Source organism: Oreochromis aureus, linkage group 17 (assembly GCF_013358895.1).
Source record: "Oreochromis aureus strain Israel breed Guangdong linkage group 17, ZZ_aureus, whole genome shotgun sequence".
NCBI classification, from domain to species: domain Eukaryota; kingdom Metazoa; phylum Chordata; class Actinopteri; order Cichliformes; family Cichlidae; genus Oreochromis; species Oreochromis aureus.
The window spans coordinates 13,464,838-13,481,170 of NC_052958.1; the positions used below are offsets into that span (position 1 = coordinate 13,464,838).

General features: G+C 37.7%; 2 long non-coding RNA genes across 2 annotated transcripts; both read left to right on the plus strand.

The window, feature by feature from the left end:
* The first annotated feature begins 8,369 nt into the window (after positions 1–8,369).
* On the plus strand, positions 8,370–9,447 carry LOC120434047. The gene is made up of 2 exons (XR_005608909.1): positions 8,370–8,572; positions 8,878–9,447. It is a non-coding gene; the product is annotated as an uncharacterized LOC120434047 (long non-coding RNA).
* Positions 9,448–12,841: 3,394 nt separating this feature from the next.
* On the plus strand, positions 12,842–15,062 carry LOC116335060. The gene is made up of 2 exons (XR_004200602.2): positions 12,842–13,246; positions 14,179–15,062. It is a non-coding gene; the product is annotated as an uncharacterized LOC116335060 (long non-coding RNA).
* The last annotated feature ends 1,271 nt before the right edge of the window (positions 15,063–16,333 follow it).

Sequence of the window (16,333 nt, forward strand, 5' to 3'; positions counted from 1 at the left end):
GACTTTGACTGCAACATGATGATTCTTCTCTTTTTCAGCTATTCTGTAGGTTGCCTACTGTGCTTGAGATCATTGTTCTGCTGCATGTTTCAATTCTGGTTACATTTTAGCCTAAAACTAAATGGCCTAAATTTGACTATAGAATACTTTACAGAGAAGTTCATAGTCGACTCAAAGACTGAAAGGTGTCCAGGTCTTGTTGTTGGTTTTGGACATGGCCACTGTACAATACGGTCAGACATCTCCACTTTGGTCTCGTCTGTCCTCTTTATGTCTGTGTACTCTATAATGTAACTGTATAAACAGTTTGAGGTCCACTCAGCGTGACTGGTACCTGGGACAAACACACATATGCAGGTAGTCTCCTCAAAGGATCACCTCCAGGTGGCTGTCTGTTTGTAATAGTTGCTGAGACGTTAAGATGGAAAATCCTCTTAGCATGTTCTCTAAGTTCCCCCTCCGTTTACAATTCACACTCATTTTTAACACATGGTACACATCCACATGCTTTTCCCCTCAGCTACCCCCAAAATGATATATAAAAGTTCAACAAATTTACTTTTATAACATATGTTAAATATATACTGGTTTCTAATCCGAATGAATTTGTGCATTGATCCCGCTTCCGTCTTTGAGTGTAGCCCATTGCTGCTGTAGTGCCTGAAAGTTATCTAATCTGGCATTAAAGGGTTAGTGTCACATGCAGGAGAACTAGAAGGATCACACTCTTAATTTCACATGTGCATGCCCTTAATTTGTCCCTCATAATTTGATTACATTTATTGTAATGGACATCATGTGAACAGTGTGGTTAGTCATTGACTAGCTGTGATAAATCAGAGTCATAAGATTTAACACGTGAGTAACAAAAGAGCGCTCCTTGTAAGGCTAAGTGTGTATGTGTGAGTCTCTGCGGATGACATATTCTCTCAGATGACCTGAATTCATTTCAGTTAGAAGAAACTAAAATTAATGTTCCTGTCTACTTTACATGTTCTGAAAAGATAAATATAATATCCATCAAAATGTTATTTTATCTTAAGTGAATCACAGTTTCACCATTTCTTCATTCTATTAGTTTTGTTTTACAGTAATTAGAGTAAAATGAATCTTATATAAATATACTGTAAGTGGTCAGAGATAATATGAAATTGTTATATGTACCGTTTCAAAGAGGCATGGAGTAAGGTTATTTTCATGAAATCCAAAATTTGTCTCAGAGCTGACAAATGAACAGCTCATGCAGCACAGACAGAGTACTACTGAGGCATTTTGTAAGGTGTTTAATTGCTTCAGTGAGCCTATATCCTGTGATTTTATTGTAATGTTTCATATTTAAATCTCAAAACATAAATCTCAGAAAATGTCAGCAAGTTAACACAATGTAAGTGTAGACAACATGTGGCAAAATCCACAATAATGAAGAAATACACAGATTTTAAGCATGAATAAAAATTGTGTGTATTTGCATAATGCTTTTATTGACTCTGGTGCATGCTTTATAAAGTAAAACGGTTACAAATTAGGGGAATGCAGTGATAGAGGTGAAGTTTTTAATCTATTTATTTATTTTAAGTCCTGAGATCACCTGATCAGTTACTGTACTTACCCAGTGAAGTATAAAGACAAATGTTCAGGTTTATTATCTTCTTTTACTGTTGCTCCATATGTTAGGAATCAAGCAATAAGACATAAAAGTGGACTTTTATTTTGCCCAGTAGGAAAAAGAACAAAGCAGTTGCAATAACTGACTAAAAGAAGAAAATAAAAATGCTAAAATGTACAAAACAGAAGTGACAATAAAGACAAATGAGACCCAAGTGGAAGGTAAATGAGGGAAAACACTGTGCTTTCACCAGACACCACAGGTTGGCAAAATACATTTAAATACAAAAACTACGAAAAAAATGTATCAAATTATCTTTAAAAAGAAGATAAAAGCTTAAATGTAAAATCAATAATCAAAAATATAAGTACATGTAAGTAAAAGTAAACCTAAGGGAGGGTTAATATGCAAACTTCCGCAAACTCAAACAAATGCAGAACCTCGACTTGACTAAATGAAATGTGGTGCCATTGTTAATAACTGCATACCTTCACCTTTTCCTGTACTGACATGCTGATATCTCTATTATGTTACAATATAATAGATTATATTAAAAAAAATAGACATGCTAAAGTGCAGTAACCCTATTACAGTATCATAAAAGTAAAAGCACAAATGTAAACAATAAAATGAATAATAGCTGAATTACATTTAGCTGCTTCAGTAAGATGCCTCGGTACTATAAATACACACTAACTGCAATAACATACTGTTTTATATCCAAATAGAATGGATATATTGTTAATGTTATGAGTAACAACACTGTTTTTTCCTCTATGGGAAGTTTACAGTAAAGATCCCTGTTATTATGTAACACAAGACTGTTGATACAGTGTTAAATTACACCTCTCACTCATATTCAGTGCCTAAGTCTTCAAGCCTTTCAAGATTACTTTGTTAACTGTAAAGCGCTGCCATCTAGTGAGTGCAATGTGTAATTACATCAAATGCCACCATTTCCTTAGCAAGGTTTGTCTTCCTGTGTTTCATGTGTTTTCTTACACATCTGTTTCTGTTGATTCAACGATATTCTTGCAGCGGGGAAATCAAAATCTTCTTCCAGTCCATAAATCCTAGAAATTAAATCCTAAAGGTGATGGTTATAAAGTGAGTCAGCTGTAAGACGTTGTTAACCAACATAGTTACTTCCTGAATTTTTATGATGACCCAAATACAGTTGGATGAATTCTGCGTAAAACAACTAATAGCTTCTAATTCACAGTCTCGTCTGGTTCTTTCCCTCCCATTGTTTCATTTTTTTTTTTTTAACAGTTGACCTTTCAGCATTGAGAATAAACTCACCAGTGAGTCATAGAGCCACAATACATTTAGCATTGGTTAAAAAAAGAAGAAGAAAAAAACTACTTATGGAGTCAAGCTATGAAGGAAACAACCATTTAGTTATGGACTAGACTGTTGCCCTTTGTTTTAACTTTTTAATGATTGATTAAGGTTATGTGACGTGAGGCATAAGCTTTTTATGGCTTCTCAAATGAAGCATGACAGAAAAAGTTTGAGAATCATTGGCAAGAAAACCATCCTGACCTCTAAAGAAATAAAACTGTATTGAACTCAGAGACAAAAGTCTAGGCTTTAAAAGGGAAGCCAGAATTATTCATTAACAGCATGTATGAGCAATCTGAGCCTTTCTACTTTTGCCAAGAAGTAAGAAATTATGACATCAACTCACAGGGAAAACTATTTTCAATGTTATTTGAAAGTACATCTTTGTTTTAGTTACTGTAATATGTTACTGGTAAACATACTCAAGTGACTAGATCTCGAGTACAACTGGAAGCTTAGACCATATAAAGTTCTGAGCTAAGATAGTGAAAAGTATAAAGTGACCTCGATATATGTTTTTCTGGTATCTCATCTCAGTTTTAACATGAGTAAAGTGACAAACCTCTTGATAAACAGGTCTAAACTAGTCCCTCAAAGTAGGTGCATAATGATCGTTTTGAAAGTGGAGTCATTACTCAAGTCCATAATAATTTCTCATCTTGTGACTCAGTGAGCGTGTGGTAAATAGATTGAGCAATGATTTCCCTGACATTTCCAAATGTTGATCTAAGACATAAAACCTCACCGTCTAGGAGCCCTAACAAAATGAAGAAGTGAAAACATATGTTTGCTGTTTACTTAAGTTTTGCTTAAGTCAGAATGGATGTCTGAATATGCTGGACAAGAGAACAAGGAACATATGTGCAGTCCATACATAAAGTGGGACACACAGTCACTTTAAGGGTCAGCTAATTGCCAAATGTCAGCATGCTAACATGCCATTCTTTAACCATCCTACAAGACGTTGGAAAGTACAGATTAGGCTTTCTAAACATCAGCATTAGCCAGATAACTTTAGCATTTAAGTTACAGTAATTAGCACTACTGTTAACAGTCACACAGGTTCTGTCCTTACACCAACATGATGACTTGGCTTTGGGAGGTTAATAAACTCATTTTCATTGTAATCCTAATTGTAGTATCTTGTTATACTTGGAAACAGACTAGAAAACGCCACAAGTATAAATGGCTATGTTTATTAAGCAAATATACACTCACTGGCCACTTTATTAGGTACATCTTGCTAATACTGGGTTGAACTACCTTTTGGCTTAATTCTTCATATATAACAGTATATTCAGCTGGAAAGATTCTGGTCCATATGAATATGATAGTGTCGCAGTTGTTAGCTGTACTTCCGTATGATTACAGTGTACTCATAGTCATGTTCCAAAAAAAAGTTTGACATGTTTTGAGCTTTGTGTCATGGTGTATTGTCTGGCTGGAAGCAGCAATTAGAAGTTGGGCACACTGTAGTCATAAAGTCATGCACATGGCTCACAACAGCACTCAGGCAGGATGTGACTTTTAAACAATGCTCAGTTTTAATGCCAAACATCCCTCTCACCATTACACCACCAGCAGCAGCCTGAACCATTGAAACAAGGCAGGATGGATCCATGCTTTCATGTTGTCAATGCCAAATTCTTGGTTTTTGGTAGCCCCAATGGGACCCCCAGTGTGATTTTAGATACCATGGCCCAGTATATTAAGCCAACTGTCACAAACCTGGGGGCCAAAGTGGACTCTGAACTGAAGCCTATTTCTTTTAGGATTCATTTTAAAATTCGTTTACTTTTAAAGCCCTCCATGGCCTAGCCCCATCTTATATCTCTGAACTGCTATAGCCTTATGCACCCACCTGCTCTCTCAGGTCAGCTGATCAGCTGTTCCTGAAAGTAATGAGCGTAAACTTAGAGGAGATCGTGTTTTTGATATAGCAGCCCCCAAACTGTGGAACGATCTCCTTTTAGAGATTAGACACACTTCTTCTCTACCTGTTTTTAAATCACGCCTGAAAACCCACCTCTTTACTCCGATCTTTGACACCATGCGAGATGTTGGTTTTAGTTGTAGTTTTATTGTAGTCGTTTTTAGTTGATTCTATGCTATTGTATCTTATTTTTATTATTATAGGTCTGTTTTATTTTTTTCTGTTTTTGTTTTTAACTTATTTTCTGTGCAGCACTTTGGTCCTGTGCTGGGTATTTTAAAGTGCTTTATAAATAAAACTGAATTGGATTGGATTGGAAATTTTGACCATTGAAAATGTAGCAACAAAAATCGAGACTCATTAGAACATGCAGTGTTTTTCCTGTCTCCTATTGTCCAGTTCTGGTGTGTAAATTCTAGCTTCTGTGTCTTTTGTGTTGTGCAGGACCCTGTTGTGCATTCAGAGATGCTCTTCTGCATACTTTGGTTGTAAGGTGTGGTTATTTTAGTAACTGTTGCTTCTCCTTTTCCCCCCTGAGAATTGCTACTCACTGGATTTTTGTCACAGATCATTCTCTGTAAACTTTAGGGACAGCTGTGTGGGGGAATTGCATTAGATCAACAGTCTACACTGAAAAAAAGGGATTGGCCAACTCTTGGATTTACGTAAGCATCTTGCTTGTATTTAACATAAGTGCCTCATGCTTTAAAGTTAAGTGTAACTATATAGTGTAGAAACTACATGATATGCAGAGAGGCTAGATTAAATTGTTCATATCATGTTCGAGTGAAGTAAGTCAATAACTTTCAATCTGGAACGCTTTGGATCGTGGTTTCAGGAAGGCATCCATCTCAGTCAAATCGAGCAAATTGGGTGGTTGTTACATTAAAAAAGTCTAACTTGTAATTTAAACACAATAATATCATGTTTCTATAAACGTAATTAAATCATGAAGGATCTGTATGAAATCCAACAATTTAATTTGTTCTTGTTGAGATGACATGATACAATCTAGTAAGAGTGGTTAGTTGCTGAACTCATGAAATTCACAAGATCGCACGAGATGTCAAACTGCAGGAAAATCACTGGAGTTATAAGAGGCAGACAATTACACACACACCACGTGTATGCTATTGCTATTTATTGTGGTTTAACCTGTCAAGGACAAAAATGTACAAAAAAATTCTGCATCAAGCCTTGAAATCATACACTGAAAAAAAGGCCATGTTGGATTTACTTGATTCAATAGTGGACATCGGTTGCACACAAATGTTTTGCTTTGGCAGAAACTTAAACAATTGAGTTCAATCAACACAACTTTTTCATATTCAATAAACCTGTGCATTTTGTGTTCATAAAACGCGATTGAAACATGTTTAGATGAAGTAAGTTGAGCTCTTGGAATATTTTAATCCTTCACAATTTTGTCATTTTATTTCAACACTATTCAATAACTTTTACCCCAATACTACTTGGTCACTTAAATACTACATGTTCTCTTCATATTATGTAATGTTCAACAAAGTCTAGATCCTGGTTACCATAAAAATTGAATGGATGTACAACAACTACCATCCTCCTATCTTTATCCTGGTTGCAGGGGAGCTGGGAAATAACCCTGAAGTGATAGGTTACAAGGCAGGGTACACCCTGGACACCTCATAAGTCTATCACAAACAACCATTTGCACTTACATTGACAGGTAATTTAGAATCACCAATTAACCTAACTCTAACAACTGCATGACTTTTAACTGTGGGAAGAAACCAGAATACCCAGAAAGAAACCAGTGCAAACTAGCCAGATTGTGGATTTGAACCCAGGATCTTCTTACTGTGAAGCAACAGCACTAACCACCATGCCACCAATCCAGACTTAACAAAAGTAGGAAAGCTATGATTTCAAGGCTTGATGCAGAATTTTTTTGTACGTTTTTGTCCTTGACAGGTTAAACCACAATAAATAGCAATAGCATACACGTGGTGTGTGTGTAATTGTCTGCCTCTTATAACTCCAGTGATTTTCCTGCAGTTTGAAATCTCGTGCGATCTTGTGAATTTCTTGAGTCCAGCAACTAACCACTCTTACTAGATTGTATCATGTCATCTCAACAAGAACAAATTAAGTTGTTGAATGTCATACAGATCCTTCATGATTTAATTACGTTTATAGAAACATGATATTATTGTGTTTACATTACAAGTTAGACTTTTTTAATGTAACAACCACCCAATTTCTTCGATTTGACTGAGATGGATGCCTTCCTGAAACCACGATCCAAAGCGTACGAGACTGAAAGTTGTTGACTTACTTCACTCGAACATGATATGAACAATTTAATCTAGCCTCTCTGCATATCATGTAGTTTCTACACTATATAGTTACACTTAACTTTAAAGCATGAGGCACTTATGTTAAATACACGCAAGATGTTTACGTAAATCCAAGAGTTGGCCAATCCCTTTTTTTCAGTGTAGCTTTCCTACTTTTGTTAAGTCTAGATTGTTGGCATGGTGGTTAGTGCTGTTGCTTCACAGTAAAAAGTTCCTGGGTTCAAATCCACAGTCCGGCTAGTTTGCACTGGTTTCTCTCTGGGTATTCTGGTTTCTTCCCACAGTTAAAAGTCATGCAGTTGTTAGAGTTAGGTTAATTGGTGATTCTAAATTACCTGTCAATGTAAGTGCAAATGGTTGTTTGTGATAAACTTATGAGTTGTCCAGGGTGTACCCTGCCTTGTAACCTATCACTTCAGGGTTATTTCCCAGCCCCCCTGCAACCAGGATAAAGATAGGAGGATGGTAGTTGTTGTACATCCATTCAATTTTTATGGTAACCAGGATCTAGACTTTGTTGAACATTATATAATATGAAGAGAACATGTAGTATTTAAGTGACCAAGTAGTATTGGGGTAAAAGTTATTGAATAGTGTTGAAATAAAATGACAAAATTGTTAATGATTAAAATATTCCAAGAGCTCAACTTACTTCATCTTAACATGTTTCAATCGCGTTTTATGAACACAAAATGCACAGGTTTATTGAATATGAAAAAGTTGTGTTGATTGAACTCAATTGTTTAAGTTTCTGCCAAAGCAAAACATTTGTGTGCAACCGATGTCCACTATTGAATCAAGTAAATCCAACAGGGCCTTTTTTTCAGTGTACCGAATCACTCGGACCCTGCCTACCGCCTTTCAGCCCAGTTTTGATGCGCGATTTTAACTTCACCCGGTGGTCTTGATCATGTCCACAAGCCTAAACGCATTTGGTTGCTGGCATGTGTTTTGGTGAATTGGAGGCTTACATTAACGAGCGGTCGAGCAGGTGTTTCTAATAAAGTGGCCGTAGTCATTTAAAGTTGTTACATTTTCCTGTTTGGTCATATCAGAATAGAGGAGTCGAAATGAACGTTTACTCAGAAACGGTGTCAAACAAATGAGAAAACGAACAAGTATAAAAGTCTGTCTTCCTCAAAGTGACGTCCCTCTCCGTCAAATACCAGCGCCGCACGGAAGCGATCCAGTCGCTCAGTGGTTATAACAGGGGGCAGGAAGAGTATTTCGGCGTATAAGAGAAACCTGAACATTAAAATGAGCAATAAATAATGAACTATTTCTTTGCTGTGGTTGTCGCACAGCTACCATCTTGCAGAGAGAAGCTAGAGGAGCTATCTAACAGCCGAGCTTCTGGTAGGTTAATTTGCCACTTATTTTCATTGTAATCCCTGTGCTTTATCGTAAAAACAATAATAAAATAAAACAAATAAATAAATAAACGTGATCTTCCAGTCTGTGGTTCAGTTTTGTGGTCTCGGGGCTCAACTGATAGGATTTAACTGACAAAGTGACAGTAGCAGAAATAGTTGAGATTACACACACACAAAAAGATTTTTTAATTAAAAAAAAATTCAAAAATGGCTGGTGGGGCTGTAAAAATGTATTTATCGCTTGATACCCTACACAGATTAACTAATCCCGTTCTCCCCTTGCTGCAGGCATCGGTTGCTTTCACGTCTGCAGCCACAGCCATGGTGTTAACGGCCCTCAAGCTGTATTTTGTTGGAACGGCTCTTACTGTCCTTGCTGTCCTTTATGAAATAGCGGACTCCTGTGGCGGTCTCATGTACGCGCAGAACCATCATCTGCAGGACGTGGAGCATCGACAGCGGTCTGCGAACAACCAACAATGACGAATGTCTGTGACTGAGAACATGACATTTTCATGATGGCTCATTGGAAAATGTCAGAGGTTTTTTTTTCATTAGGCACATTCGCAAAGAAAGGACACGATGGTGATGATGAATGTGTTTGTTCTTGTTTGGAACCTACTATCTGATCCCCCAAAACCTGTAGCAACTAGTCACTGCTGAATGCTACTTGCACTGAATGTTTGACGGTTTTTTATTTTTAAAGAGTTAAAATGTCGACTGTTCTCTGGAAAGAAGTCCTTGTCAAAACAATGCCCCTGGACACTTTTTGGGCACTTATTTTGCATTATATAAATTCCCATTTATTCAGTGGTCCTTCTTGATATAAAATTTGCATGTATAAAGTCACTAATCAAATCTTTTTTTTAAGATATAAGCTTATTTTTTTTTAAAAAGGCTTTAATTTTTTTCCCCTTTGAAAGAAGTTGTTAGTTATAGTTTTACTGCGTTATTGCCCCATTGATTTTGCCCTATTATAATATATCCAGGCTAAGAAAGTTCCAGATGTACTAATAATTCAATAAGTATTGAAAACATTTTGGCAGTCAAACTGACACCTGAGCAGTATAGCAACAAAAGCTCAAAAGCCAAGCATGTCCGGACAAGGTGAAAGCTCTCTGAGAAACACGAAGAGGCAGATTAAAAAAAAAGGTTTTGTTCTATAATGGAGACAGTTGCTTAAGGAGTTGAAGAGTACAGCTCATAAATATTTTTGACAGTTTTCTGTGTAGGCCTACTTGCTTGTATTAGGAACCCATTTTTCTCCAGGGAGCTAAAAAAGAAAAAGTAAAACCAGACAGTGAATTCAAAGTACTTTCATCAAATAGAGGTGTTTTTCCCCCATGATATGTGAAGAAAATCTTGTGAAATTACTGAATCACAGTTCAAATTTATCAGCTTCTGCACAATGAGGAAAAGACTGCTCTCTCAGTGATGTTTGCTAGGATGTTTAATTTCTTGATAAGAACGTTTTCTCCATTTGAAGGTACACAAGGTATTTAGAGTTTGGTGCACAAAGAACACCAAGTCCCGAAGAGTAGGACAGGTTGGCTAACCCACACGTTAATGTGCGTGCGTCATTAACCTTTTGTAGCTTCAAAAAAAACACTTAAGGTCATTTTCATGACCTTAAGTGTTTTTTGTGATGTTTCCTTTTTTATTAATAAATAGTTAAAACCCAGGACATAATTAGGACAAAGTTTGTAATTAAATAGAAAATGCTTTATTATCATTTTTTTTTCAGAAAAATCTTAAATAAAAAAGTGCACAAAAAACCAGTAAACAAATTAAAACAAACAAGTACTGTTGAGAAACTATAATAAACATAAAACAACGACTTGTGAAAATATAAATAATATGTAAAAAACTTAATTACCCCCAAAGCGTCTAAGTCACATCACGTGATGGCGCAACATCTAAACACAAGAGGGGGGAGGGGGAGCAAAGTGTGCCTGCTCTGCGCTGACACAGGAGCGGCGAGTCCGGTGACCTGGCTGTTTCGTCTTTGCCGAAAGCAGAGCATTGGAAACAAGAGCGGAACTTAAAGTGAAGAATCGACCTCACCAGGCTAGTGTCGATCCGATACCGATGCCGACTTGGTATCGATACAGTCGATATTTGGATCGATCCCCCCACCACTACCAGCAAGACAATAACTTAAAGCACACAGGGTAAATCAACAAAAGTGTTGTGGCACTGTGTGCTCGTTGACCAAGACATCCTAGAGGTACTGAATGGGGAGGAATGGTTCCATGTCATAAAAAAATGTACACATGGTGAAATCTGAGCAATTTATAAAGTATCAAAATATTGTAACTGAACATGTGTGATAATGACATTTTTTAATATACAGTGCTCTATAATTACTGTAAGAATAAGTATTTAAAGGTTCGGTCAAACAAAGTTCAAATTAACCCCTTTTTGTTTTTATTGTAAAACAATGCTTGTTTTGGCATTTTGAAGCTGGATGTGATAAGCCAGGATTGGATCTAACTCCAAAGCCAAGCACACCACACATTTACTGGCAAATGACTTGGCTGACGAGTCCACCTTGGTCAGTTTTCCTTTCTGCCTTTAATAATAATGCAGAATTACAAAATCACCTCGCTTTACGAACATGTGTTATCCACTATGACCTAAAACTAACTGAGCCAATAGAGTCACATGAAGGCCTTTACTAATTTGACACAGAAACAGAGCTAGTGGCTGTTTCCTTCATTCATTATTTCATTATTGCAATAACATACTTGACATAGCATCTTGCCGTGTCACAGCAAGGATTTCACAGCAAATTTGCTTCCATCGCATTCAACCTTTTGCCAGTTCACACACTTTGTCAACTGTGGTGTGAACATGTTTCAGCTGTTTGTGCTGGTGCAGATCATAAGAAGCATCTGTAAGATTTTAGAGCATCAAGACTGAAAGGTAAAATCTGATATTGCCGCTTTAGGCATGTAGACAGGCAGGATCTGGCATGTTGGGTTTCAAGCAGCAAATTCTCGGCAAAGCAACCAGCCTCAATTTTGTAGACCTGTCCACATAACCTTAGTTCATTTTGATGAATCGGGGTTGGAGTGGTTGGTTTGGTGGAACAGCACTGATGGACGCAGGTGTTCTTAAGGCGGTTGACCAGACTGACACCCAGGATTTGGCACAGGCACCTTATCTGTGAGATTTCGAGCTTGTCCATGCCCTCATTCAGTAGGATCCAGTACTTAGAGCCATACAGAAGTGTAGTAATAATGAGAGGTTTTGCAGTTGTGTGGCTTCTAACCACATGATGTTAACTTGTAAGCCATTTTGGATGATCATAGTGGAAGTGTAGGGTCAAGTGAATTTGGTCCCTGTCACACAGGCCTAGATAGACACTGGTCCACAACCATTGGTTGCTGAGGAAAAATTTATATTCCCTAACGTTGGCAAGTTGGCACGCACTTTGCCAACCTTTACTACCACGTGTCAAGTAGTCAAAGAAAAGAGAGAGTAAAAAAGAGAGCTTCTAAAAAAAAAAAAAAGAGTTGCTACAAAGAGAGTAGCAACCAAAGCAATCATGAGGTTTTTGGTGCTGCATACTCTTTGCAACCGACTTACCCAGCAACCCCCAAGAACCACTGCCAACAAATCTGGGAATGCACGTTTCCCCCCAGCAGCTGGTGGCTTCCCTAGCAAGTTAAAACCTTTTTTAAGGTTTCTCACTTGACATTATGCACACGTTGCTCAAGTGATGTTCAAATATTAGATATAATGCAACCAAAAACATCCTATTGATTGCATGGCTGCCTGTAGTTTTTCATGTTTGCAGCTTACTATCTATCTCTATCAAACTGTGATGCAGAGCAGAAACTACACCTTGGAGAACAGCTAGACAGATTTTGTAGACAAGTTTAATTTGCTCAACAATATGCTAAAAACCAAGGCAATTACCAAGAGGCATTTAGATGCCAGTTTCTCTAGCGACAGGGTGTCACTGAAAGTGGGGCTGCGTGACTCGAGCTTTATCAATCCTCCCAGCAACTACTGGAAACTAGTTGTGGAATCTTCATTTTCCCTCACAACCGGCTTGCCTGGTCTCTAAGCCCGAGTGTCACGATTCCAAAATGGCACATTTTTGCAAAACCTCAATATAGTCAAGAATAGTTAACAATTGCTGGTCATTTAAAAAAAAAAGAAAAAAAAAGAATTTAGATTTAACGAACTTAACCACAGTCCACACACTTAACTGTCATTTTTTTCACTAGAAATCGTTTACAAATTTCCCATATCCTTATCAGATAATGTGGCAGTCGTTAACTGACTATTGACACAACAATTAGACCGAAAGTGATTTGAATGCTGTTAAAACAGGAAATTAATCAACAGCCTGGAAAACCCAGAACTCTCCTTCGTGACGTCGTCTATCATACCACAGCAGAGAGTGCGAGTGGAAGAGTCAGAGGCAGACCTTGCGGGCAGAGCAGCTGGTTGGATGAAGAGTTCCTCACCTCGCACGAAGAAACACCGTGTGAACTAACAAACGGACAAAATAACCAAACAACTTAACTGGTTTCTTTGCTAATCTGTGCCGTGCCGTGCCGTGTCGTGACCGGTGGAGAAACAAAGCCTGCACAGCTTCGAGAAACGAGAGAGAACAACAGTTTACAGATCGGTGGATAGTCTGGTATGTTAATGTGCCATTAGAAACCATGTCCCAGTCTTTAAGAGCCTTTCGGTTAAAGTACCGACAAGCAGCGTTTAATGTCTGCGTTTTATCGCATTGAAAGCCATGTGTCTTTCGCTTTCTGACTGTTGCCTTCAGAGTCGTCCCTTACTTTTTATTTATCGCAGCTTTTAAGTAAATTTGAGCACAGTGAATAACTGAAACTATTACATCCGCATTGAAAGTAACAGCTGCATCGTCGAAAATGTGTAGAGACGTAAGGACTTCAGATTATTCCCCAGGGTAAAGTTGATTCTTCCAGAAGTTTGCAAACGCAGCACGAATTACCTTCCTGTTGATGTATGCCGGTGACTCAAGCTTCCTTCCTAGATCATTTCTTTCTAAAACAGAACACTTTACTTGTTTACTGTGTCTTGTGGTGAATTTTGTACTGCAGTCATCTAACCCTATCGAGGCATAACCACTGATCAAAATGCACATGAACTGTTTCAAAATTCAGCTACCTGCTTGGCTTCAAAAATCTGTAGGCTGGTGACAAGCTATTTGTCAAAAATGCATAGATCAATGCATGTTTTTGTTTAGGTTTTTTTGCCTCAACTTTTCTTACAAATCTTTTACCTGATTTTTTTTTTCACATTTTTTTTGAATCTGCTGTAGAATAGGATGACCAACTCTCCTTTTTTGCACTTGTAGACTTGTAAAAACCTATATGACATTTTTTATTTCACCATTCATTAACCGCACAGAGAAGGCTTCGTTTAAATATGTTAAAGTTTTCTTTAAGCAAACAGTATTATTAAAGTTATTAAAGTTCTTCATGACTTTCCAAAAAAAGTGTCCTCTTTTTTTGGGAAATCAAAATATGGCCACCCTGCTGTAGAATTAATGTTTGTCTGTCATCAAAATCTGAATATTTACTTCTCCTTTTGCAGGCAGCTCTTCCTCACACAAACCATGGTGGCGGCCATCCTGAAAATGTATTTCTTTGGAACAGCACTTTCTGTCCTTGCAGTCCTTTATGAAATAGCGGACTCCGTTGGTGGTCTCATGCACGTGCAGGACCATCACTACTTACAGGAGCTGAACCAACAGACAGAGAGGGACATTTCTTCAAACAACTGGAGAGGGCGGCCCGTGACTAAAAACATTGGCTCATGAGAAGATCGTCATGTTGTAGTTTTTGGACATGTTCCTCAACTGTCTGCAAGGACATGGAATTTTCACTGATGTGGATTTATGGTCCAAATGGATCTCTCTGTTTGGGCACTTTTTTGTAGCCCATTGTCTGCTGTGATATCTTGTAGCAGCTATTCTGTAAAAAGCACTACTGAACACAGAACACGTTCCTTGTGTTAAAAGTACACATTTTGTATATAATTTTCTAAACAAAGTGAATTAAAACTGTTTTTTTTAAGGGGGGTGGGGGGATTTTTTTGATGAATGCTTTTGATGTGTGTAAGTTTATTGCAGCATGTAGAAGTCAGAGTACAAAGTGTGCCTTTTGGTTTGGTAGTGATCATGCAATTGAACTTGGAGACAAAAAGAGAAATGCAGGCTGCCATAAAACTAACAGGCCTTAACAAAACATGACTTCTCTAGAAAAGAGAGAAAAAAAAAAAAAACCTTCAGGCTGCCAGCAAAAATTGCGCAACAAGGTCCCCACTGTGTAAAGATCTGTCTGCCTTTTTGTTGTGAGTAAGGTTTTGTGAATCAAATATGGGTTGCGCGACAAAGCTGGGAAATGATCTGTAAAACATGAAAACCATGACTCTGTGCACGATTTCAACATGAATAAAGATAAATTGTTATAAATAAACCTGAGTGTTGCTCTTATCAAGCGCAGATACCATCTCAGGCTTTTCAGGAGACAAAATCAGAAAATAGAAAGTGAACAGTGAATTACTGTTGGGAGCTAAATCCGAAAACCTCTGGTTCCAGAAAAAAAATCTAAATAAGAAATCATATTAATCAAAGAAACAGCATTTTGGGGGCATTTTGAGATGACGTGAATTATATAAGAGTGGTTTACCACTTCATGATCTCTAGTTCTTTCAAGTGGACAAAATAACCACTGAAGCTTGAATGGTTTCACCGCACAAAAGACTTGGCTCTCAGTCTTTGATTATCCCAAGGGCTTTTAAAGTGTTTTGACAATCAGGGTTGCAGTTGTGGGATTTGTACGTAAGCAAACCCAAGCACAAATAAAACCAAATCAGAGATGAGTCATTACAAAAAAGTATTTTGTGTTTCTACACACCCTTAAGTTCACTTTTGTGGTTTCTGCTTCTGTGCCCTAATAGGATGTGGGATAATACAATTAAGACAATTTCTTTACCTTTAAACCTAATTGGAACCATGTATTATTCTACCTATTATAGAATTCAGTTCATTCATCCAACCATTTTCTTCCACTTTTCATGAGACAGGCAACGAGCAGCAGCCTAAGCAGCAAGGCCCACTCCTCTCTCAGAGGAAAACTGAGGACTTCCCAGGCCAGCAGAGAGATATAATCTCCCCAGCATGCCATGCGTCTGCCCAGGGGCTTCCTTCCGGTGGAACATGCCACTCAGTTCAATTCAATTTTATTTACATAGCGCTAATTCACAACAACTTTTTCCAAAAGGCACATTATATTGTAAGGTACATTAAGCTACAATATTAGAAAGAAACTCCAGCAATCACACAACTCCATTTCAGCAAGCATTTGGCGACAGTAGGAATGAATTTTTTTTAATTCCTATTATCAGGAAGAAATCTTCAGGAAAAGCAGGCTCAGGGAGGGGAATCCATCTTCCGTGAGCAGTGAGGGGAGGGTAAAGACAAGAGAGCAGAGAGAGACAGGACAAAAGGCACACTACAGGAAAGAGAGACAGTGTGAAATAATTGCTAATGATTAAATATTGTGCTGTATAAACATACATAAAGTGAAAAGATAAGACTGAAGTACAAACACTTAGTGCATCATTGGGAAGCCCCCAGCAATCTAAACCTACTATAGCAATAATCAAGGCAGCATTCAGGAACATCTGATCAAGCCATAACTATAGGCTTTAACATTAAACAAAATTTTAAGCCTTATTGTAAAGT